Raw genomic sequence first — 24,514 nt, forward strand, 5'->3', positions numbered from 1 at the left:
TATCAGGTTTGAGAGATTCTCTCCCTGTTAATGGCCTTATCTTAAAAAAATTCTTCAATTGAGGAGGTAACCCCTTCTCCTTTTTTAATAGAATTTTGTAGTTTGTAGGACCATTAGAAAATAAAGTTGTGAGGTATCTTCCATTGACCTTTGTTGTACTTAAAATTTTCTCAAAAAAAGTAGGGTTGATATTTACTTTTAAAATGATAGCACTCTTAAACAAAAGGGATAATTTCTAGGAAATTAGGTATAACTGCATTTTGAAACCACACTTCAATTTTTGTGAATGCTTCTCAAAGTTTAGAAATATTGTAAATCATTTTATGTTTTCAGATTGGTCACAAAAAGGTTATCAATATCAAAATAGGAAATAATCCAAATTTAGCATCTTTAACTCTTACCTTGTCATCCATTTACTCTTAAGGAGAAAATTGTCCATCCCACTCACCAAAGCTTATGATTACTCAGAGTGTAATTCTAAAATATTTGATATAAATGATAAGAGGTCTTATTACAAGCATGCTTACCATGATCATAGGGAAATAGTTTAACCGACATTACCAACACTGCATACCAAAGCAGGGTAATGGCTTAGAATTATAAGACAAGGGGTCTCATCACGAGCCAGCTTGTTCGGTTAAATTACTACCAGTGAATGGCATTGTCACTCAGCTGGTCACCAAACCAGGACAATGGCTTTTTATCTTACAAAATAATAGAAAAGTAGGAAAGAAATGCAAAATGTGAAAAGCATATTTTGAATTCATTCTGTTAATCATAATCTGAAATGAATGGGACAATGGACAAAAACATGGTTAAAAGGTATCCATGTCGAAACTATGAACGTTTGCTGGAAGCAGAGGCTCTACCTATGACAAAGGAGTCAATTCTAAAAGCTGATTTGGAAAAATTTTCTGTTTTATCATTATCAACCAATAGAGGCCAATTTAAAACTTAGAATGTATCTAATTTTAAACAAGAGAGGAAATTAGCAAAGATAGTTTCATTTTATTTATGCATATATACCTAGTTATATTAGAATTTTCCCCTTTGATGAGAACTCTATTTTGAAAAAGTTTAAGTATTTCCGTACTTTTCAGAGATAACTGTTTCTTCCAGTGAATCGCCAATTGTTGTGCTCTACAACAACCCCCATTTCATATCATTTCTATTCACAAAACTATAATATGAAATGGGTCCCTTTTTATTTTAATTGGTATCAATTTTGTATTACTCAAAAAGGTCCGAAAGCAAAATGAAAACATTACAAAACCTTTTTGATAAACCAATTATTTGGTCTTATAATATAAATGATTAATCTTTTATCATTGCGATAAAGCGATCACAAGATCGCATGTCGCAATGACAAAGGAGGCATAACTTAAAGACCCATTGGTTTTCTCTGACGCGACAACACGCAATAGGCTATCGGATATCGGCAATAATAAGTTACCATAACAAAAGTGCCTTTCGCTCCGATGTGATGCGATAAAGTCCCTTTCGCTCCGATGCGATGCGATAAAGTCCCTTTCGCTCCGATGCGATGCGATATCGCTATCGGCGATCGAGGATGTACCATGCATGCTTTTCAAAGTGCTCAGTTAATACTCCCGATGCGATGCGATATCGATATTGGCAATCGAGGATTCCAAAAGGAATCAATATAACGATTTAAGTTTTCCCCCGACGCCCGATTGCGATAAAGCCAAAAGCACGAATTTCAAAGAATTTTTAAGGTAGGGATATTACGATTAATTTGTATTAAAGTCCTTATCTTCCAAACATTAATTCACCTGCGCTCAAACGCCAAAACATCCATGGCACGCTTAAACAAATCATTCAGCCAATAAATGATATGATGGGAATTTAAAGGATTGGCAGGTTTTAACAACCATTTAATGAAACAGTAAGCCTAAAAATCTTTTCACAGATTGTATCCATGGCCACTTTAAGTTAATCCTTCATCGTGCATTGATCAATATATCTCGCTCATATTTGGTTTTCGGTACCAATTCTCTGTATTACGTTCATTTTCACTCCTGTGCAGAACTCTTCTGAAGTAATAGATTCAAGCAGAATGGGGAAAAAGTCTAAGAAAACTGCAATCACTTCCGCTTCACCAGCCACAGGACAACTCGTCGCTGATCCAGGAACTAAAAGAAAAGGATTGATATCCACTACTACATGTCTAGGACTCAGCAAAAGTACTTGGCAAAGTACCTATAATTTGATTGAGGCTGAAGAACAAGAGGTGACAGTAGGACAAGCCACAGCAGATACCAATGGAAAATCTGATGCTACTTTAAATGACTTAGCCGACTCTTTCCTTCATCAGATAGTAGCTCGGGAACAAATTCTCCCATATACGGATGTAGTGAGTTGGGCAATTGAGGAAATCCCAATCACAGATAGAACCTTCTGCACCAGAGATGGGAGAATCTTCGGTTCATTTCAGGCTAATGATTTAAGGCAAATGTATCATTTTCCTGTGCCAAAGAAGAAGTACAACAAAGCATTTCTGGAGAAATTCCGAAAAGAGAACGAAACTGAATCCGATCCCATTCGGGATTGGAGGCAAAATCTATCAAAACACAAGCATGAATCTTTTGGTAAGTACTATGTTGATTCCCTATGTTCTCCTTATTGTTATGTTGGGATAATGATGTGTAGATTGTGGGGATTGCATGATTCTACTAATTTCACCATACAAATGGTTCCCTTGATGGAAGCGGCGTGTAATAGTGAAATAATGGATTGGGCAACTATACTGTCAGATAAGCTAGCAACTGCAGTTCTCAATTTTAGAACCAAAACCCGCATCACTGAAAGGCTTATTCCCCCATTCTACTACAGTGCTTATATAGTAGACACCCTGTGTTTTAATTCTGAATTTCCCATGCTCGAATGGAGGTGGACATCACAAGACTCCATGCCCATTCACATATACCATCAGAAATTGTGGAAAACTTCTTATAAGCACCATTTATACCAAGTCTGCAATGGCTTTATGTTACCCATTCATTACTCTGTTTTTGATAAACCTTCTCCCAAGATTTCCTACCAAGCAGGGATTGATTTGACATCAATAGGAAGATGGTTCAGAGAGGAAAAATTTACTTATATAAGAATTTTCAGCAGCCAAGCCGAACCTCATGTCCTTCCTTTGTACATACCTGATAAACTGCTGGCTAGGGAAATAGCCTATCAGATTATCTTCGAAGGAGTTACAAAAACTCTAAAGAAAAATAAGAAGCAGGTCTGGCCCTTTTTTCCTCTGAGATGTGGCGTCTACACTTTGCATGACTTGAAACATGCAGAGAAAGAATCTACAAAGATGAAATCATTAACTCTAGCAACTCTCCCTAATAGGTGATTTGATCCCAACAAAGTCGCCTATAATGCACTTGAACAGGCCAAATTGACAAAGTTTGACCATAAAGAAGATAATTTTGATGACCTGTTCTCCTCAGCTGAGTCGATGTCCCAAGTTAAATCGCTGGCCATAATGGAATACAAAGATGAAGGGTTAGTTGAATTCAACAGACTTAGAGAACAGAGGTTGCAAACTCTGCCTCTAGATCTGTTAGCGACAACCCCAACAACAGAATCAAGCGAGCTTGAACAACGACATACTAAGGAACCTCCTGTTACATCAAAAGAACAGGAGGAAGTGCATATGAAAAGACAAGAGGAAACCCAGACGAAAGAGCAGGAACATAGCAGCATAAAGGTGAATGAAGATACTCAAATTGACCTGAAATTGCTCCAGGAATGGCAGCAATTTGATTCAATTATCAGTAATCTTGAATGCTCTAAAGATGCCGAGACATCAAAAGCGGCAGATAGACAGGAGACCACTTCAAAACAGGTTCCAAGTGGAACCAACGACCTACCCAGTTCGAAAGAAGTAGAGATAATCCCAAATGATCCCTCTGATCATATTATTTTGCAAATAGAAGAAATTCCTCCCTTAGATGTCTTCTATAGCCCAAGCCACAAAGCTGTGGTAAAATGACAGAGGAAGAGAAGAAGGATTGATCAACCTTCCCTATTCCCAGAACAAACAGTGACGAGCAACGTGGTTTGGAAGGAGGAATTTGACCCCTCTGACGACCTAACAAAACTATCACAATATGCTGGAGCCTATTCGGCAGCAACAATAGATAAGGCATCAGAGGTTAGTATTTTATTAAAACAAAAGACCAGGAGATCTTTTCATTGCAAGCGCAACTATTAGAAGCACAACAGAAGGTGGAGCATGCAAAACGGAAATTGTTAACACAACAACAAATAAATAATCAATTAACTCAACAATTGCAGGAAGAGAAACAGAGGATTGATCACAGCACAGTCCAAAAGCAGAAAGAGATGTCTGAGGCATTAGCAAAATTGAAAGCAGTGAATGAACAAATGTTGAAGTCAAAAGATGAGCAGATTTCTCAACTATCAGCCCAGCTAGAGAAAACAAAGAATCTTCCACAGATAGCCGAATTCAAAGTAGAGGCATTACAGATAAACAAGGCATTGATAACACAGATAAAGCTTTTATGTCAACAAATCACCCAGGCGGAACCATTATGCGATTTGACGACATCAATAAGTGAAAAATTAGAAAAAGCTAGAACAGACTTGGATCAAGTCGATGAAACATTAACTAATTTTCTTGAATGGCAAGATACCGATCAGGGACAGGCGGCTAATTTACCAAAGATTTTAGAATCACATAAGGAAATATTATTTACAGAATGCCAGTCCCAGTTAATGAAAGCAGAGAGAGAAATTTCAAGATGCAAATCAACCACAAGTAATTTGGTTGAATTGGTTAATAATACTCTCTACTTGTCTAACATGATTTCCCAATGTACTCTAGGTAAATTGATAGTGGTGAAAACATTGGAGCATTCATGTTATCCGGAACTAGAGAAAAATGGGAGATTAATCGCAGGAATTAACAGTTTGACATGGGACACCTATTGGTTCTTCTTAGTCAAACCACACAGCCAGAGAGTCGCCATCAAATGCCTTACAAATGCAATTGGGTATATCATTCTCGATATTCAGGATGCCACCTATGCCGCCCAACTCAATTCTCGCCTCAACAGACTGCCTGAAGTGGAGCCAATGCTTGCGATATGTCAGCTCAGGTTTAAAGGCAAACAACCTAAATGATGATTCATGCCGCCGACTTCCAGATTGTTGTGAAGGAGATATTCAAGATCAATTGATACCAATTAAGTAGGATTTCAGTTTCATAGATAGTTAGCTTAATTAAGTATTTATAGACCCTTTCATTGTATTTTGAAGGGTCGTAAGTTTTGTACATGACTAAAAGCATGAAGTTTCACTACTGTACTTCAGGCATATTCTTTTATAAAACTAGGACCAATTATTCTAATTTTGACAAAGAAGCTTTTATGCGAATGTGCACTACTGTCTTTGTATGAAAGTATTTCTGCGTTGGAAGAAGAATTTCAAATAGCGATCGATATTGGGAGCAATAAGCAGCTCATATGGTACTATTATCTATGTCTGGGTTCATTCTATTTATATGAATTTCCATTTGATCGCTTTTGCTATTATCGGATATATGTATGTGTTTTAATAGCATTCTTTATTCCTTCCACTATTGGATGTTTACCGTATGCTTTTCTTTTGATCATATATGTATCGATGATATAAATGATAAGTGTAGCAATATTGTGTTAATCAATTTGTTTAACTATTTAAACAAAGTAATCCTTGAATGATTGAATGTCCATGTTTATTAGATAGAGTCATCTATATGCCTGTCAATAGACATAGATCATCAAGCGCTACATTTCAAAGTACAATAGTTCCCTTGATTAGTAGTAGTTCTTTTATTTTGCTGATAGATTAAGTTATTCGCCTATCATTAGATTAGATAATCAATCATTCATCCACCCCTTTTTCATTACTGGGAAACTGGTCCCATTATCCCCAGTCGGAGCCACCATTCCAAACGGAAAAGGAGCTGTATTAAGGTCCGGACTGGGTGGTTATCCCCCAATGTTGATACAACGATTTTCGGGGCATCAACACCTAGGGAGAGTTTCCTCCAAGAAACCCAAAGCAAACAGAGAGGCTAGCATCCTTGAAAAACTGGAGAAACTGGAGCTTCAAGTGCATCTCCCTTAGATTCCTTTGTAGATCACCAAGCATAACGTAAAAGGTAAGTCTTTTTGGCAACCCCCTTCACAAGGCTTTTTAAAATTTAACATAGATGGAGCCTCAAAAGGAAATCCTTGAGATGCAGGGTATGGAGGGGTCATGAGAGATGACGAGGGAAACATACGGGTAATTTTCCATAGTTATCTAGGGAAGGCAACCAACAACATGTCTGAGCTCATGGCGATGGAGCTATGCTTGGAAATATTGCGTAAGAACAACACAGATATTGTCATCATAGAGGCTAACTCGGAGTTAGTCATTAATTTGGTCAAGAGGCTAAGTGTAGGAGCAACACCAGAGAAAATTTCAGGTCACTGGTGGCTTCTGCAAGTCTACCAAAGAATCCAATCACACTTAAGAATTCTGAGAACTCTTATGTTTGTGCATGTTTGCAGGGAAGCCAAAAAAGTGGCAGACTGGATAGCTAATGAGGGGGTTAGAAGTATGTTTACTGACATGTGTTGCTGGTGGGAGGAGGTAACCGATGATAGAGTGAGAGATGAATGCTCATATCGGGCCCTCATAGACAGAAAACACTATCAGAACATACAGAGAGACAATATTTCACTTTATGCAAATGAGGAAGAAGTTCACTTTAGGTGGATTCTCAATGGAGGTGCACTTTAGGATTGCTCAATATTTCAACAAAGTCTACATTAGCCTAGGCACTACTGGAAGTCTCGATAGAGGAAGCTATCTGCACAAAAGGAAAATCTCCGAGGAAATGGGCTACTGAGAAGATCGACAAAGGATGCCGACACAAGTCCTGGTGTTTTCCATGCAAAAGGAGACCCTTCAGGGCACGTATTCATCAGGCAGTGCATTGGGAACAAGGAGAGTTGAGCACCAGAGTCAAAAAATACTCGAGATATACCACCTACATTGGGCACCCTTGACCAGGAATCTATTTTCCTGGATGACATGCAATGCCACTCAGCAATCGATGTGTGGTGGGGAAGAAGAATGAATACTTCCCTCATCGCGCGGTACTCCTAAAGCTTATGAGATGTGCAATATTGATTTGGGCCATAGGATCATGAGGGGGAAGATTGACGGCCACAGATGGTTGTGATGGTTTGTGGGACCAAAAGGTCAAAACCTCTTATGGTTCACCACCTTTATTGGGTGCCCCCAAACCCAAAAATGGTTTTCAGGAAAAGCTAGTGATTCCACTCAGAGAGCAAGACGTGGTGGCGATCCAGGAAAGAATACCACCCTCATCACGCGGTAATCATCCTACTTCTTAGCTGTGCGATACGAACACTAGCCATCATATTAGAAGCGGAAGATCGATGGCCATAATTGGTTGAGCTGTTTAGGGGGTATTTCATGGGCCACTGCTCTGCGCGATTTGTTTGTGGATCGTCTTATTTAAATGGGATAGATCATCGGAGGCTAACTTGTGTGTGGACTATATGGTTCTTAAAAAAAAAAAATTGGGTTTTAGGGTACATTGTTTAATTCTCCATCTTCCTCTTGGGAGTTTGTGCTTTTGAGTGCTTGTTGGAACCTATGTAAATTATTTTCTTTCTTAAGTCAATAGAAGGACCGTCTCTTGCTTCAACAAAAAAATAAAATAAAATAAAGTTGCAATTATATATATCACATAGATAATGACCGCATGCCAGAGAGGGTCCAAATGGCATCAAGGATCTTTGGTTTTCAAGCTCTAGTTGGAAAAACCCTTTATGGATATAAATCCTATTATAGGAGAAAATGTAAATTCTTCCTGCATAGGAAAGAACAAATTCAACTATGCATTCACTACATGCATCTACCTCTATGGTTTTGGTGGGAATTTTTTTATTTGAGTTAGAGTGTTTTGTAAAATCTCTTTCTTGATAGGTATTATCAATTGGAAATGTAAAATAAGAGAGATTCCTGCCATCACAAGGGAGCTTAAATCCAAGTATGCAAGAATTGGATGCATGTAGGAGTTAAATTATATGGATAAAGTAATTTTCTTTTGAAGATGGGGGAAAGGCTGAAAAGAGTGACCAATTTCAAGGATCCCAATTTCATAAATGTGTTCCGGTGATATCTAGGGGTGTAGAGTTCCCATGGAGACTTCTAGGGATGTGATTGTGAAATTGTTAGGTTCCTATAATACTAGTGATTACCCCATTACTATGCAGTTGTATCCCTTATTAATATTGTTGTGCCCCTATTGTCCCCATATTGTTATTAATATTCCCTATAGAATCCCTCTATTGTTATTTTTGTGCCTTTATATTATTATTGTTAGGTCGGCTGGGTTATATTGTGACTCTTTAGACTCCTATATATAGAAAGGAGGTTTTTTCATTTGAATCATCAAAGAATCATTCATTTGTGTAATGTAAAGGAGGTTGCCCACTCGAAGAGGTTGAATTCTAAGGCGTTGAACTATCTTTTCTATCCTTTTGTGAGCTGGTTTCATAACATTTGGCATCGGAGCTTTGGATTCTAGGGTTTCAATGTTCCAAATAGTTCATTCTCGAATTTTCGCTATAGCTTGTTTTCTGCGATGTTTCATAAGCAAAAAAAAAAAACCCATTTGAGATGAAATTGCACTGAACCTCAGGTACAAATTTAAGAGCTTTTTGTGCTATATTTGCGGAGATATGATCTGAGGAAGTTAGTCTTTTTGCAGACTCCTAAATTACATTCCAAACAGGTGACCTGAGGAAAATCGTCATAACCTTCTCTCTGAGCATCAGATTGAAATTTAGTAAGAAGGTACAGAAAGAGGACGGATTCTAGTTTCTTATATATATATTTTTAGAGCCAAAGGTCGAAACAAGGACATGTGGCACGTTGTACAAGTTAAATATATTGAACTAGTCTATAATCAGGTCACTGCGGAAGATGTGGCATAACTCTTCCTTGGAGAATCCAACTGGGATCAAACTAGTGGCATTAAAAAGAGGACATAGATGGCTACTGCAAGTTGTAATTTCAGAACTGGATGATTGGAGATTATAGAGACACATCAAAGGCAATACCAAGCTCCTACAAAGTGAAAAAAGTTGTGTAGATTTTTTTAAATTTTTTCTTAAGCTTGGTTTGAAAAATTATTTTGAAGGAATTCAGAGGGCATAATAGAGAATTATTATCGGTAATTGATACCCCGAGGAAAGAAAATGCAAACACCTAGTAAGCAACTTGAAAGCTCTAGCATGACTCATGAAGAAGAGGAAGAAATGCTACTTAATATATCAAAATTACAAGACCAAGTGCAACAAATTTCACTCTCACAAAACCTCACAGAAGCTAAGATAATGGTGTTGAATCTAAGATAAAGGGCGTGGAAGCTAAGATTGACGATTTGAAGATAGATTTGAAGACAAATTTGACAAATTTTCTACAAGAAATACTTACTAATGGTGAAAGGGTAGTAAAGGAAACTCATGATGCGAACAAAATAAATGTTAATCATGATTTCATAGACTCTAATGTTGGATCGAAGACCCACCATATTCCAAAAATGGACATGAGGAAGTTTGATGGCAAGGATTTGGCAACATGGATATTACAGATGGAGCAATTTTTCGATCTCAATAATGTGCAAAACACACAAAAGGTACGTATTGCAACTTTATATTTGGAACCAAACGAGTTTGTATGGTATCAATGGCTTTTCTCTCATAAAAAATTTATCACTTGGGCAATTTTTACGGAAGAATTGACAACACATTATGAGGATACAAAAAGAAACACTTTTTTTAGCCAATTGATAAGTCTCAAACAAAAGGGTTCAATAATGGAGCACATTGAGGAGTTCCAAAAATTGAACATAAGGGTAAAAAATATTCCAGAGGAGCATAGGATTGATGTGTTCATAGGGACTTTAAAGGATAATATCCAACATGATGTTCACCTTTGGGAACCTAATTCATTAGAGAAGGCATTCAGGTTAGCAAGAAAAATGGAAATCAAAATTATGGCAACCAGGAAACATACCACTCACGACTATAAAGATGGAAGTATTGTTACCCCTAGTATTCCACAACCTATAAGGTTGACACCACAACAATTGGAAGAAAAAAGAGCAAAAGTGCTTTGTTACAGTTGTGATAGCAAATACACTAAAGGTCATAAGTGTTCTGAGAAGAAATTATTCTACATAGATTGTGAAGAGGAAGAAGAAAAGGATCAAGAAAGGTCAAAAGAAGAGGTTATACTCCAGGAACAAAGCCTAGATAAAGAAGAAATGAATCCGACCATATATTGTAATGCATTGGTTGGAATTAGCACTCCTCAAACCATCAAGATAGGAGAACAAATCAAGAAGAAAAAGGTAATAGTGTTGATTGATTCTGGAAGTACCCACAATTTTATTCATTTTAAGCTAGCCAAAGAATTAAATTGATTCCTATATCCAGCACCAGAGTACCAAGTGATGGTTGCAAATGGAGGATCAATAAATTGCTCTGGAAAGTGCCATAATATCAAGCTATCCATGGGAGAATATGTATTGACTAGCCCAATGCTTTCCATTCCAATGGGAGGTGTTGATGTTGTACTAGGAGTCCAATGGCTACAATCCTTGGTTACAATAGCTTTTAATTTTCAAGAAATTTTCATTAAATTTTTTGAGGAAGGAAAGGAAGTTGAGTTAAGGGGTATTGCAAGGAAACTGGGAAAGATAATTAGCTCTAACGGTATGACAAAACTTCTAAAAATGGAACAAAGAGGTGTAATTGCACAATTATGTTCACTAGATGTTTCCACATCTAAATCATCTATTTCTCCAGATCTCCAAAAGATCTTGGACAATCATTCCAATTTATTTGTGACTCCTAAAGTTCTCCCACCTGGTATAATTCAACCTAGTCAAAGTTCCTTATATGCTTCAGTAGTATTGGTGCACAAGAAGGATGGGTCATGGTGCATGTGTCTAGATTATAGGGAGCTCAACAAGCTCACTATTAAAGATAAGTTTCCCATTCCTGTCATTGATGAATTACTGGATGAATTGCATGGATCAATTTACTTCACCAAGTTGGATCTTTGTTCAGGATATCATCACATCCAAATGAAGACTGAAGACATTACAAAAACAACATTTAGAACTCATAAGTGTCATCATGAATTTTTGGTCATGCCTTTTGGCCTTACCAATGCACCATCTACATTTCAAGGTTTGATGAATTCCATTTTCAAACCCTTCCTAAGAAAATTTGTGTTAGTATTTTTTGATGATATACTAATCTACAACAAGTCTTGGAAGGATCATGTTGAACATGTTGACAGGGTGCTACAACTATAGGAGGAGAAACAATTATATGCAAAAAGATACAATTCTTTCTTTGGAGTACAAGAGGTGGAATATCTGGGTCATATTGTATCTCATGAAGGAGTTAAGGTAGACACTAGAAAAATTAAATCCATTAAGGAATGGAAAATCCCCACATCCATAAAGCATCTGTGAGGATTTCTCGAGTTGACAGGCTATTATCACAAGTTTGTTAAGAATTATGGGAGAATAGCAGCACCTCTAACAACATTATTGACGAAAGATGCATTTTCATGGACTCTAGAAGCAACAAAGGCCTTCGAACATCTTAAAGAGGAAATGTACCAAGCATCGGTCTTAGCTACACCAGACTCACAAAAGATTTATTGTGGAATGTGATGCTTTAGGAAGTGGAATTGGTGTTGTTTTAATGCAAGATGAAAGACCCATTGCTTTTAAAAGTCGTCCAATCAAGGAAAAGTTTTTACACAAAGCTATTTATGAGAAGGAAATGATGGCAATACTACATGCACTTAAGAAATGGTGACCCTACCTAATGAGAAGACACTTCAAGGTAAAAACAGATCATGATAGGCTTAAATAATTTTTAGAACAAAGATTATCCTCTGAAGAGAAGCAAAAGTGGGTCACAAAGATGTTGGGTTATGACTTTGAAATCATATACAAAAAAAGGGAAGAAAAATGTGGTGGCAGATGCACTCTCAAGAAAGGATGAGGATGTGGAAGCATTGTTGTGTGCCATTTCTATTATCCAACTAGATTGGATAAACGAAGCAAGGGAGGAATGGAAGAATGATGAAGAAGTGTGGGCACATATTCAAAAGTTACAACAAGATTCCAGTACATATGATACATTTAGCTGGAAAAATGATTCATTATGGTATAAATATCCTTATACCTCGATAAGAATTCCCAACTCAAACAAAAGATTCTTATGGAATCGCACACGTCTCCCTTAGGAGGGCACTCAGGATTTTTAAAAACTTACCATATGGTTAAGAAGGAATTTTTTTGGGACGGCCTTAAATCGGATATTCAAAAGTTTGTGGCGAAATATTTTGTTTTCCAACAAAATAAAGTTGAAACAATTAAGACCCAGGGTCTATTACAACCTTTATCCATTCCAAGCCAACGTTGGGAGGAGGTTTCAATGGATTTTATCACAAGTTTACCCAAGTCTGAGGGAAAGAGTGTCATCGTGGTGGTAGTTGATAGACCTACTAGGTATGCACACTTTTGTGCATTATGACATCCATTTAAAGCCAGTACAATTTCTACTGCATTTATGGAAACAATTCAAAATCTACATGGAAGCCCAAAGATTATTGTAAGTGACAGAGATCCCAATTTCACTGGTAATTTTTGGATAGAATTACTTTCTTGTCTCGGTACTCAATTAGCTCATAGCTCATCTTATCATCGTCAATCTGATGGGAAAACTGTGATAGTAAACAAATGTTTGGAAGGATATCTTCATTGCTTTGTATCTAATAAACAGACACAATGGCTCAAATGGTTGCCTCTCGCTGAATGGTGGTATAACACTTCCTTCCATATAGCAACAAAAATGACCCCATTTATGGCACTTTATGCATATCAGCCACCATCCATCACATCATATTTAAGAGAAGATTATAATTTTCAAGTAGTGGAACATTACATCGAGCATCAACAACAGGTCCTCCAACTCTTAAAGGATAACCTCGTGTTGGCGCAGAATAGAATGAAACAACAGGTAGATCAACATCACAAAGAAAGAAGCTTTGGTGTAGGTGATTGGGTATTCCTACAACTACAACCATATAAAAAAATGTCCCTCAAGCAAGCTAAGAAGGATAATAAATTATCACCAAACTATTATGGTCCGTACAAGGTGTTGCAAAAGATTGGTACTATGGCATACAAATTGGAGCCTCCTTCAACTTCTCGAGTGCACCCAGTTTTCCATGTTTCATGTTTAAAGAAGGTTATAGGCGACAAGCTCCCAGTTCAGACAATATTGCCAGAACTTGATGATGAAGGAAAATTTATATTGGAACCGGAAGTAGTAACAAAAACAAGAACTCGACAGCTACAAAATCGATCAATTTCAAAGTATCTCATCAAGTGGAAGAACTTAGCCACTAAAGATTCCAAATGGGAGGATGAGAATTTTATACAAAAGCATCTAGAACTACTAAAGCATTGAGGACAACATTTTTTTGAAGGAGAGGGGCATGATAGGTCCCTATAATACTAGTGATTACCCCATTACTATTGTAGTTGTATCCCTTATTAATATTTTTGTGCCCCTATTGTCCCCATATTGTTATTATTGTGCCCCATAGATTCCTTCTATTATTATTTTTGTGCCTTATATTATTATTGTTAGCTCGGTTGGGTTATAGTGTGACTCCTAAGACTCCTATATATAGAAAGGAGGTTTTGTCATGTGAATCATCAAAGAATCATTCATTTGTGTAATGTAAAAGAGGTTTCCCCTTCGAAGAGGCTGAATTCTAAGGCATTGATCTATCTTTTCTATCTTTTTGTGAGTTGGTTTCATAACAGAAATGCTACTTCAAGAGTCCATGAAGCTTGTAAGGCCCCACTGTAACAGTTGAAAATTACCCTAACTTCTCTTGATATCATCTGTTTTGAATGAAAAACTCATGACTCCAAAGGGTGAGGCTACCCAGTCATAGTTCACTTGTCCCTAGTATAATTGCCATACATGTTCACAAAATGACCATATTTTCCATGGGATTACTTCTAATAAAATAATTTTGTGACTTAAATAATAATTGATGTGGTGTTTGAGATTATGTAAAGCACTCCTTTTTATGAATATATTAGCTGGTTATGTTGTCCAACATGTGACTAGTTGGAGGACTCAAAAGCAGCCATATTTTGTCTCTTGATATATGTTGATATCGAAAGAATAAAATAAACTAGGTATTTCTATTAATGCAAGGATGAAAAAGACGCTTGATTGTGTTTCATATTATGTTGCAAGGGTTATAGTTCTTATTTACTATGCATTTCACAAAATTTGGTAGTTAGATCTATTTCAACTGAAGCAACCAGGGTCTGTGGGTGTGGGTACAAGATTGCCATTTTTGGAATCCATATGAGTGGAGTTACGAGATGTTGCATCAAACAACGAAAAACTTCCATTTTTTTCCCTAGTAGGGGATCTCTTAAAAATTGCTTTGGTCTAAAGCCCTGGAAAATAGTAGATAACCTGGCCATTTGCCATTGAGGGGGCATACACTTGTACCTTTCAACCGAAATGATGTACTTAACTTATATTGACTTAAATAGAAATTGGTTTGACGTTTGTGGTTATGTATAACACTCCTTTTATGAATATGTGAGTTGCTTATGCTATCCAAAATGTGACTAAGTGGAGGATTCAAAAGCATCCAGATTTTGTCTCGATTGTTGAAAGAGGATATATATATATACATACATACATATATGTATATATATGTGTGTGTGTGTGTGTGTATATATATATATATATATATATATATATATATATATATATATATATATATATATATATATATATATATAAAGAAAAAAATAAATTAGGTATTTCAACACTAAGATGAATTGGTAGTGTTAACCCCAAATGATGGATGGTATGAAAGACCAATGGTGAGATGACCAGTGAATGGAATAACCCAACCCAACTCAATAATGGAGATGAAGTGAAAGTGTCATGTTCAAGAGAGACTCGCTACCATAAATTCTTTAAGTCTTTTCCCTTTCTCCCCACTCATTGTTGACCAATACCTCTTTATTCTTTTTTCAAGCTTGAGGAGATAACATATGCTTGTTCTATAATTCACCCTTTGTGAAAACTTGTCGCCATTTAATGTTTTAATGAGTCTAGCTATAGTGAAACTTGGTCTCATCTAGATGGACAAGTTTGTCGCTATTGTTCTAATGAGTTTAATGACAAGGATAGTTAGTCGTTTTCATGTTTAGAGAGTTTGAAACATAAGTTATTTTGCGTAAAGTAATCCCTCGGGTCCGGAAAAGGATAAAATAATATAGAAGGGATGACATTTCCAATACTTTAATGAGCTGAAAAAGACAAGCACTTGACGATCTTCTCATATTTAACGAGTTTGAAAATGGTTTAAAGAGGACTCTATTTTGAGGAATGAGTGGTGTCTAGGGTAGAAACTAGTTTCGGTGATGTTGGAACTTCTCAAAAAAATTTCATTTATGTCAAAAGGCTAGCTAATAAGACCACTCATTGCAACTGTCCCTCAAAAAGGCTAACACAACCAAGTGAAAGCGTATGATCAGTCGAAGAGATGATGGTGATGAGATCAAAACAACCAAGGCTCAAAAGGCTCATAGAATGGCAATCACAAGGGTTTGAAAATGGGTTCATTTTTACACATGCTTGAACCATAGGGAACTATGCTTGGATTCAATTTCATTTTACACTAGCTTGAAATGGAAAAACTATGCTTGAATTCAAAGATGTTTAATTCACTGTTTAGCACATTAGATTATTTCATCAGTCATTCAACCTACTCAAAACTCCATCAAATTTATTAGAAATACATATATATGAAAAATGAACTAAAACTAACATTTCATTTTGAAGTACATGAATAGTAAACAAAAAAAAGTAGTTTCAATATTTCATTTTCATCACATCATTTTAAATTTGGGATTTTGGAGCTCTTAAGTGGTTTCACCCCTCAAATTTCACCAGTCAATTTCAGGAGATCCTGTGGACCATTTTCCATGCCGTCAAGACCAGCTAGGAGCTATCCTTGAGCTCTTCATTTTCATTCCATCTTTTCTTGATTCTGAGCAAATTTTTCACATTTCTAGGCCCCTGGGGTTTAAATATTTCATTCCTCAATCATCGCACCTAGCTAGTATCGAAAGGTGTGATGCATACTAAGTTGCCCATAGGTCAGTCAGTATGCATCCCACCTTTCTCAAAGGCAGGGTGTGATGAGCATAGAAGGACAACTTTATACATTGTTTCTCATTAAATTTTTACCTGTTTTTGCTCAAATTTTGATCCTAAGTCATCTTTTTTCTGCGTCTCTGATATTCGCTGGATCAGGATGGTTGTCGCATGGTGTGAATGAGAACATGAAGAGGAGGATATGATTTCTACACATGACTAGGGCACAGTGGATGCATTAAGAAACTGTGGCTTACTGAAGTTTTTCCGCATATCCAGAATGACGCAACAGATCAATTTGTTGTAGTATCTTCTCAATGCTTGGGATCCTATTGACCAGGTATTCTAGATTAGAGGTAAATATTTTCCTTTCATAGTCAAGGATATTTATTTTCTGATGGGTTTATCGAGGCGTGGTGCCCCTCTTTCACTATCAGGATTTGCTCATGGGGGAAAATCTTTGAAAGATTACATTCGTCAGTTCTACAAGGATGGATCTCAAACCTGTAGAGATTGTAAGATAAATATCTAGAATGTTATTGATCGACCTTTGAGTACCATTATATTTACTTTTTCTAGATTGTCTGGCAACGCGACCTTACATTTAGCGAATAGATCTTACATTCAATATGCCCTGGAATGCCTAGAACCAAAGGTGTTCAATTGGTGTGAGACAATACATCCTGTCATAAAAGAACAAATGTGTAAAGAAAACAATGGAAGAACCAAGAAATTTGGTTATGGATCCATATTGACTGCTTTTGCTTTGGAAAGGATTCCACTGGTGCAATCTCAAAACATTTCACTTGGATTTCCAGCACTGAGGGAACCACGAATACAAAGATGGGTGGATCTTATGGCTAGACATACTGGCCAATCACATATCTCCTTCTTAGATGCCTTTTTTGAGTGGCTAAACTGCCAGGAGATGGTGTTTGTGGAGTATCCATATGTTGGGATGGATTTTTGAGGCGATCCAAATTTGGCATTACTAGCTGCTGAGCAGTGGAGTGCTATAGGTAAAATGATCCGACCACATCTTTGTTTTTTCAATCTTATAATGTTTATGTGTTTTTGATGTTATCAAGACTAAATAAACGCATATGTGTGTGAAAATATTGGACCAGTGCGACTGGTGGCATGCCCACGGGAGGAAAATGATGCTCTAGTAGGAGAGGCTATAGGGAGGGCCATCCTCCAAGATCTGGACATATTAGAGACCATGGTAGTGTTGCAAGATCAAATTGAGGGCCTCACTCTCGGTGTTCAAGATGTCAAGACCAATGAGCTACCTTTGAGGTCACAATGCCATACTACATGTGTACTGAGTTGTTGGAATAGGCTCCTGCAGATGATAGCACAAGCATCGACATGTTATCACCAGCATCACTTGTCTAGGATGTTTTTCTGCATTCATTTTTGAGTTTCTTGGTCAGATGACCAATTTTTTCTTGGACACAAAACATTTGTGAAAACTACAAACAACTATCTATTTTTTATTTTTGGAGTTTTATTTTGGCTAAGTGATGAAATCCTAATGCAAATGTTGATTGTGAAATTCTTTCTTTACAAATGCTGCAAATGTCAATTTAGCACATAGTTTGTTAATGAATCAGTTAATGTGTTTAAGTTTCTGGAAATTTTTTGATATTGAATGGAATCAAAATGTCTTTCAAAAACCCTAACTCTTAGGATCATGCGATGAACATTTGGGTTTCGAATTGAATAAATGCCAATAAGCTGTAGAATGACGAGTTGTGAATCTAGCCTAACAATGAGTTGGTATATGACATGTGAAATTGCATCAGGGAGAAGTTCAATCAACACGCTATAATTAGCGATGTTGTTCATCGATCGACCAATACATATCCCCCTGAAGTTCACTAACTCACTGATTGGAGTGAACATGGCCCACGCCGCAGAAGATAAATTCTGCATGCTATGACTAGCTCCATCGGCATATTGAACAAATGGTTCCAAAAAGTCTGAAATCTACAACAAATCTGAAGTGGATTACCTAACCAAAATGACAACTCTAAAAGGAAAGACTCAAAAACGCAATAAAAGCATATATACAATGCGTTTACCACACTTAATCAAGCATAGTAACATTTAAGATACAACTCGTTTCAGGGCTGTGACAGTGGAATCCCATCATAATAAACAAGCTCATAGGCTCCTTTTAACACTACGCATTTAATAATGTAAGGGCCCATCCATAATGGTTCAAATTTACCTTCTCCTAATTTGTCAGAATCCTAATCATAAATCAAGACAAGGTCACCTTCTGAGAAGACATGAGGGTTAACATTTTGGTCGTATTGAGGTTTGATGCATTTCTTGTGTGCTTCATTAGCCAACGCGGCATCACAACGGGTTTCATTTAGATGGATTAATTCTAAGAAACGAGCCTCTCCTTCAGAAGTTTCGAGAAGCATATCGATTACAAGCTTGAGGGATGAGATTTCACACTGAATTGGTAAGACTACTTCGAGACCATACACCAACTGTAAGGGCATAAATCGAGTCATATTTCTCACTGATGTCCTATATGCCCACAGAGCTGAGTACAAGATTAAATGCCAATTCCATTTATGTACTCCAATCATTCTTTGTAGCATGCACTTAAGGACTTTGTTGATTGCCTCAACTTGTCCATTAGCCTGTGGATAATATGGAGTAGAACTATCATGGGACAGTACTAATTTCGTAGTTAATTCAATCATCATGTGATTGCGAAAATGTGACCCATGATCTGTGACTATAGTCTGTGGAACACAGAATCTAGAAACTACATGATTGAAAAAAAGAGTGCAGCCATTTCACCATTGTTGTTCAATGTAAGCATCGCTTCAGCCCATTTTGTAAAATAGTCGACAACGACTATAATATACCCATGCCCCCCGAACGAGGTGGGGTTACATTTCATGAAATCAATGCCCCATTTAGAAAATGGGCCAACAACAACAACTGGATGCAGTCGTGTAGTTGGTAATCTTGTTTTCTAATCAAAAATCTAACATGCATGGCAACTTTTGACTGCGAGTATGCAATCTTTGAATATGGTGGGCCAGAAGTAACCAGCTCGTAAGATATTTTGTGTAGTAGTGTAACAAGATAGATGCCCCCCGCAAGCACCTAAATGACATCATTCAAAAACTTTTCAGCCTCCTCATGCGTGAGGCACCTTAATAAAAACCAATTGGCACCATGATGGTAAAGTGTATCACCAACGATCAGATAATATTTGGCTTGGCATTGAGAAAATCACTATTTAGAGAGAGAGGTGTTAGACCTAAATGTTTGGGTCTGGAGATAGACCAATATAACCCCGTACCATGGACCACTTGACAATATCATAAACAAAATCTCATTCATGATTGATTCTTTTGATGTTAAATCGTTGGAGGACGAGGGAAGGTCACAAAGTAACTCTACAAAGATGAGAGACTTCTTTGATTTGGATTTGACAAATTCCAGATCAAATTCTTGCAAAATGACTATCCATGTGACAAAATGTATGTCATAGGGTTGCAATCTGACGCAATGGCAATTTTGGGAAGGAGTACGTAGTGTCAAAATATCTATACTGCTTGAATGGCTACTAAAACCAACTTTTCAACATAAGAGTACTTGATTTATGTATCATTAAGATTACGACTTAAATAATATATAGGATGTTCAGTTCCATCATCTTTTTGCTGTAAAACCATAGCGATGGTTGTATCTGCAGCGGTGAGATATAGGTTGAAGTCTTTTTGACAGTCCAGGCCATACATTAATGATGCTTTTATCAGGGAATACTTTAGAGCATCAAAGGAAGCTTGCACAACCTCATCCCAGTGGAAGGGTACCCCTTTCTTCAAAAGACATGTATAACCCTTAGTAAGCTTAGCATAACTTGGAATGAACCTCCTTAGAAAGTTAGCTTTCCCTTGGAGTTCTGAATTTGAAGAAAATGTGAAGGTGGAGGCATGTCAAGAATTTCCTGAAGCTTAAATGGGTTGAGTCGAATTTTATCCTTTGAAGCTACAAAACCAAGAAGTTGACCAGAACCAACACAAAACACACATTTGTGCGGATTCAGTTGTATCTTCTAGTGTCAGCAACATAAAAATATGGCTCTAATATGTTGCGAATGATCAGTCCATTTTCACGAATGAGTAGGAAGATCATCAATATATGGTTGAACGATGTTTTGGATGTCATGGAAGGCGTAAATAATTGGCCTCTGAAATGTCACCCTTGCATTCTTCAAACCGAAAGGTACTTTACAATATGCAAATGCAACCCACAGACATATAAATGCGGTCTTTTACTAGTCCTGTGGGTGGATATTGATTTTATTATAGCCTGAAAATCCATCCATGAATGAAAAGATTTCGCATCTGATTTCCTTTAGACATGCTTGATTTACATCCCTATAATTGACACACACTCTTACAGTTCCTTGTTTTTTCATCATAGGAACAATATTCAATACCCAATCAGTGAGAGGTATAGGGTAAATGAAGCTAGCACACAAAAGTTTTTCAACCTCTACTTTAATGGCAGTGGCTTTCTTCAGATGAATAGGTTGAAGTCATTTTCGTACTAGTTTGACTTCTAGATACATCTTGATTTGATGTTCAACAATTCTCGAGTCAATTCTTGGTATTTCTTCATATGATCGTGCAAAGACATCTTGAATTCATGAAAAAGAGCATAGTAGTTATTTAGTTATGATGGAGAACAAGATTTTCCGACGTTAATATTCTCTACAATATAAGTTTTGGTCGAAATATTAATAGTGATAGTTTCTTCAATGTCGAATAGATTTCGCTCGGAGGCTACTGTATCTATAGAATTTAATAAAAAGTCAACAATTGAGGGGTGATTGATGTCATTTGAATAATCTTATTTTTCATCTTGAAGGTGGAAATGATGATGACAATCTTCACATGGCTTATTTCTTATCATCATTGATTGGATGATTCCTTCATCTGTACAATGTATATGAGACCAAGGATCGAAAGAGGTACCATACTCTAAAGACCTATCTACCCAAACACTTATTGAGGGCAGATTCAGATTTGCCGCATGAGCCCAAAATATTCATTGCTACAAGGATTCAATGGGGCTTGGCAGCAACTCCTCACGATGATCCTCACTATCAAAATAGTTAGAACTCTTCTTAAACTCAGATGATGTAGAAGATATGACAGGTTTCCACTGTGGCCGCTTCCGCGAAACTAGATGGAGACGAGAGGGAAAAAGTACCCATTAAGGAAGGGTATTTTAGGATACCTACTCCGACATTTTGAAGTGATTGTGAACTTCCATGGATCAATGGAATGCTTCTAGCAGCTTGTGAACCATTAGCAAAAAAAGCTAGTTGGTCAACGATTGTGATTCCACCTTGGAAGGGAAATGCAATCTTTCTAAAATATGTAGACGCAACGCTAGCCATAACATAAACCCAAGGCCTTCCTAGTAAAATATTGTAGTCAAGGAGTCCATCAATGACCTCGACTTCACTATCTAGTGTTTCCCCCCCAGTTCGAGTTGCAAGCTACTTAAATTCCACACAGAGTGTATGTTCTCCCATCGAATGCTTATAATGTTGTTGGTGATCGTGACAAGGGTGGTGAACCAAGAGTTTTCCAACAACTCGTTGACATAATACAGGTAGATGCCTTGTCGTCAATGATGGTTTGATGAACATTTTTGCTGAGGGCTTTTACCTATATTAAAAAAGCAAGTTGGGCCAGTAACTATGTTTTATATCTAGTATGATTAAAGGCCACAAGATTGGAATCCATTGGGAGGATCCCACCTATTGCTGATAAGAAAGCCTGCTTCTCGGAGGGGCAATTTTGCAATACCTCAAGTGTCAACATAATGGATGGTGATTGAGCTAGATCCTCCACTATATGATGATTCTGAGCATCTCGAGCACAAGGATTGAATGTCGACTTATGTTCGACTCCCTTTGGCAGATTAATGGTTAATTTAGGAATAATTGGCGGAACAACTTCTGGCGAAGTCGTTGTGGAAGAACTAGGCTGATTAGTAGCCTAGTTGTTCATCGATGATGGATTCCCATAATCTTTACTCCTTTTCGATATCAAAGCATCATTTTCCTTTTTTGCGATGGATAGCATCAGCACTTGGCATGCGGAAGAATTATCAGTAGTAACCATATTAGTTTGTGGGTTTGAAGACGGATCAATCAACACCACTGAGGTATTCGAAGCCTTCAAAATTTTTGAAACCTTAGCTCGATGTGGACAATATCTCGTGAAATGCTCCTCATTATAGATTAGACATGGATAATGAGGAGGTTTCCTTGCCGCCGTATGATTTTCAGATGGATTTTTAGGAATGGAATTCTCCTGTTTATTCTTATTATTTTTCCCTTTCTTCTTGCCCCCTGGTTTCTTTCGATTTTTTCCTTTGCCAGATGACATGAAATTAATCTCTAGGGCAAGAGAATTTTCATTTGCATTTTGAATAGAAACAGCAAGAGCTTGATCAAATGGATCTATTGCGGTTTGTGTGCTTGAGGCACCAATCACACCATCACCGACATGAGAGTCCCTATTCGATTTAGGAGGAGGTGGAATGAAAAAAGCTAGTCTAGGAGTGTCTTCAGTGACAACTCCATCTTTGGCCACGTCCTCAGTGATAGATGACAATAAGGACTTATTAAACCACTCAGCTAAAAGTTGATTAGGAACATACGTTTTTACCATTCGACGACGACGTTGCCACTCATGAATATGATTAGATATGCGAGTGAACGTGGTCTATTTAAAGTTGGTAAGGAGTTTTGTTCCAATTTCATACCTAATAGGTAGCCGAAAGTGGGTTAGAAAAGTAGTGGCAAGGAAGGTGAGGTTATCAAATGAAGCTCTAGGAAATTCAATATACCATTTCACTGCTGGGCCAGTAAGAATTCTTTGAAAAAGGCCAAGTCTAATCGAATCATCATTCAGAGTGTTATATGAGAGCCACAAATGAAAATTCATTACGTGATTTGATGGATCTTATCCTCGATTTCCATTGAACTTAGGAATATCAGAGGGGATTTTATGAGGAATCACCGGCCACCATGGGGTGTATCTAATTGGATCATTCATTAGCCAGTTCAAATCTGGTAATTCTAGAGTTGCTACAAAAGGTAACTGCTAATTCAGGTTGGGTGTAGCATACCTAGGATAAGATGGAATCGCCTGAGCAATACGTCTTTGCATACCAACATATTGTATCTATAATTGGTAACTTTGATAAGGTTGTTGGACATAACCAGTATAGTGTGGTTGTTGATAACTGGTTTGAAAATGCGGCTATCCATAACATACAAAGCCTTGTTCCCATGTCCTTGGTAGGCTTGATATTGACCAAATGCAGTCTAAGCTTGTAAACCAAGCCCAAAGTGAGGTTGGGTTTGCTACAATTGTGGTTGTTGGTATTGTCACAACCATGGTTGTTGGACCATTTTCTATTTCCCAATACTGGAAGATTGACGAAGATGCATATTGACCATACCCATTGGTGTCTCAGTCATTCCAGATAAAGAGGCACTAACTTGAGGTTGCAGTTGAGCCATAGAGACAAGTGGCTTTTGTATCACAACCTGAGAGACTTGAGTCTTCTACAGTTAATCTTGAGGTTTTGAGGAAGAACAAACAGGTTAAGGTAGAGACACAATAGACTATGCTTGTGTTTGCGACACAATCATAATAGCGGGTTTAGTAGGAGTATTCAACACACATCGGTTCGGTTGCATTAGATATACAACCCTTGGTTATTCTGGTAGTATTGGTATCCAATCAATAGATGTAATTCTAGTTTGACCTGAATATTGTTGGAAACTCTCATATGGCTGTTCCCTAGGAGGAAACAATGAAAAATCATAATACTCTCCATATGGCGGTAGTCTAGTGTTTAAAGGATATATCACTCTTTGAAAATTGGTTTTCCCAAATTCATACTGGCATGCAGGATCAAATTGCTAAGTTTCAACATAAGAAGGACCAAATGGGACTCTGGATGAATAAATAGGAGTAGACCATGGCACCAAAGCAACCCTTGAGTGCACTCCATCTAATGATTGATAACCAGCTAGAACAAATGGTGTACCGTAAAACATTGTAGGAATAGCAGCATGAAGTTTCACT

Source organism: Pinus tabuliformis, chromosome 1_1 (genome assembly GCF_031772625.1).
Source record: "Pinus tabuliformis cultivar Carrire ecotype Pingquan chromosome 1_1, CPIR1, whole genome shotgun sequence".
NCBI lineage: Eukaryota > Viridiplantae > Streptophyta > Pinopsida > Pinales > Pinaceae > Pinus > Pinus tabuliformis.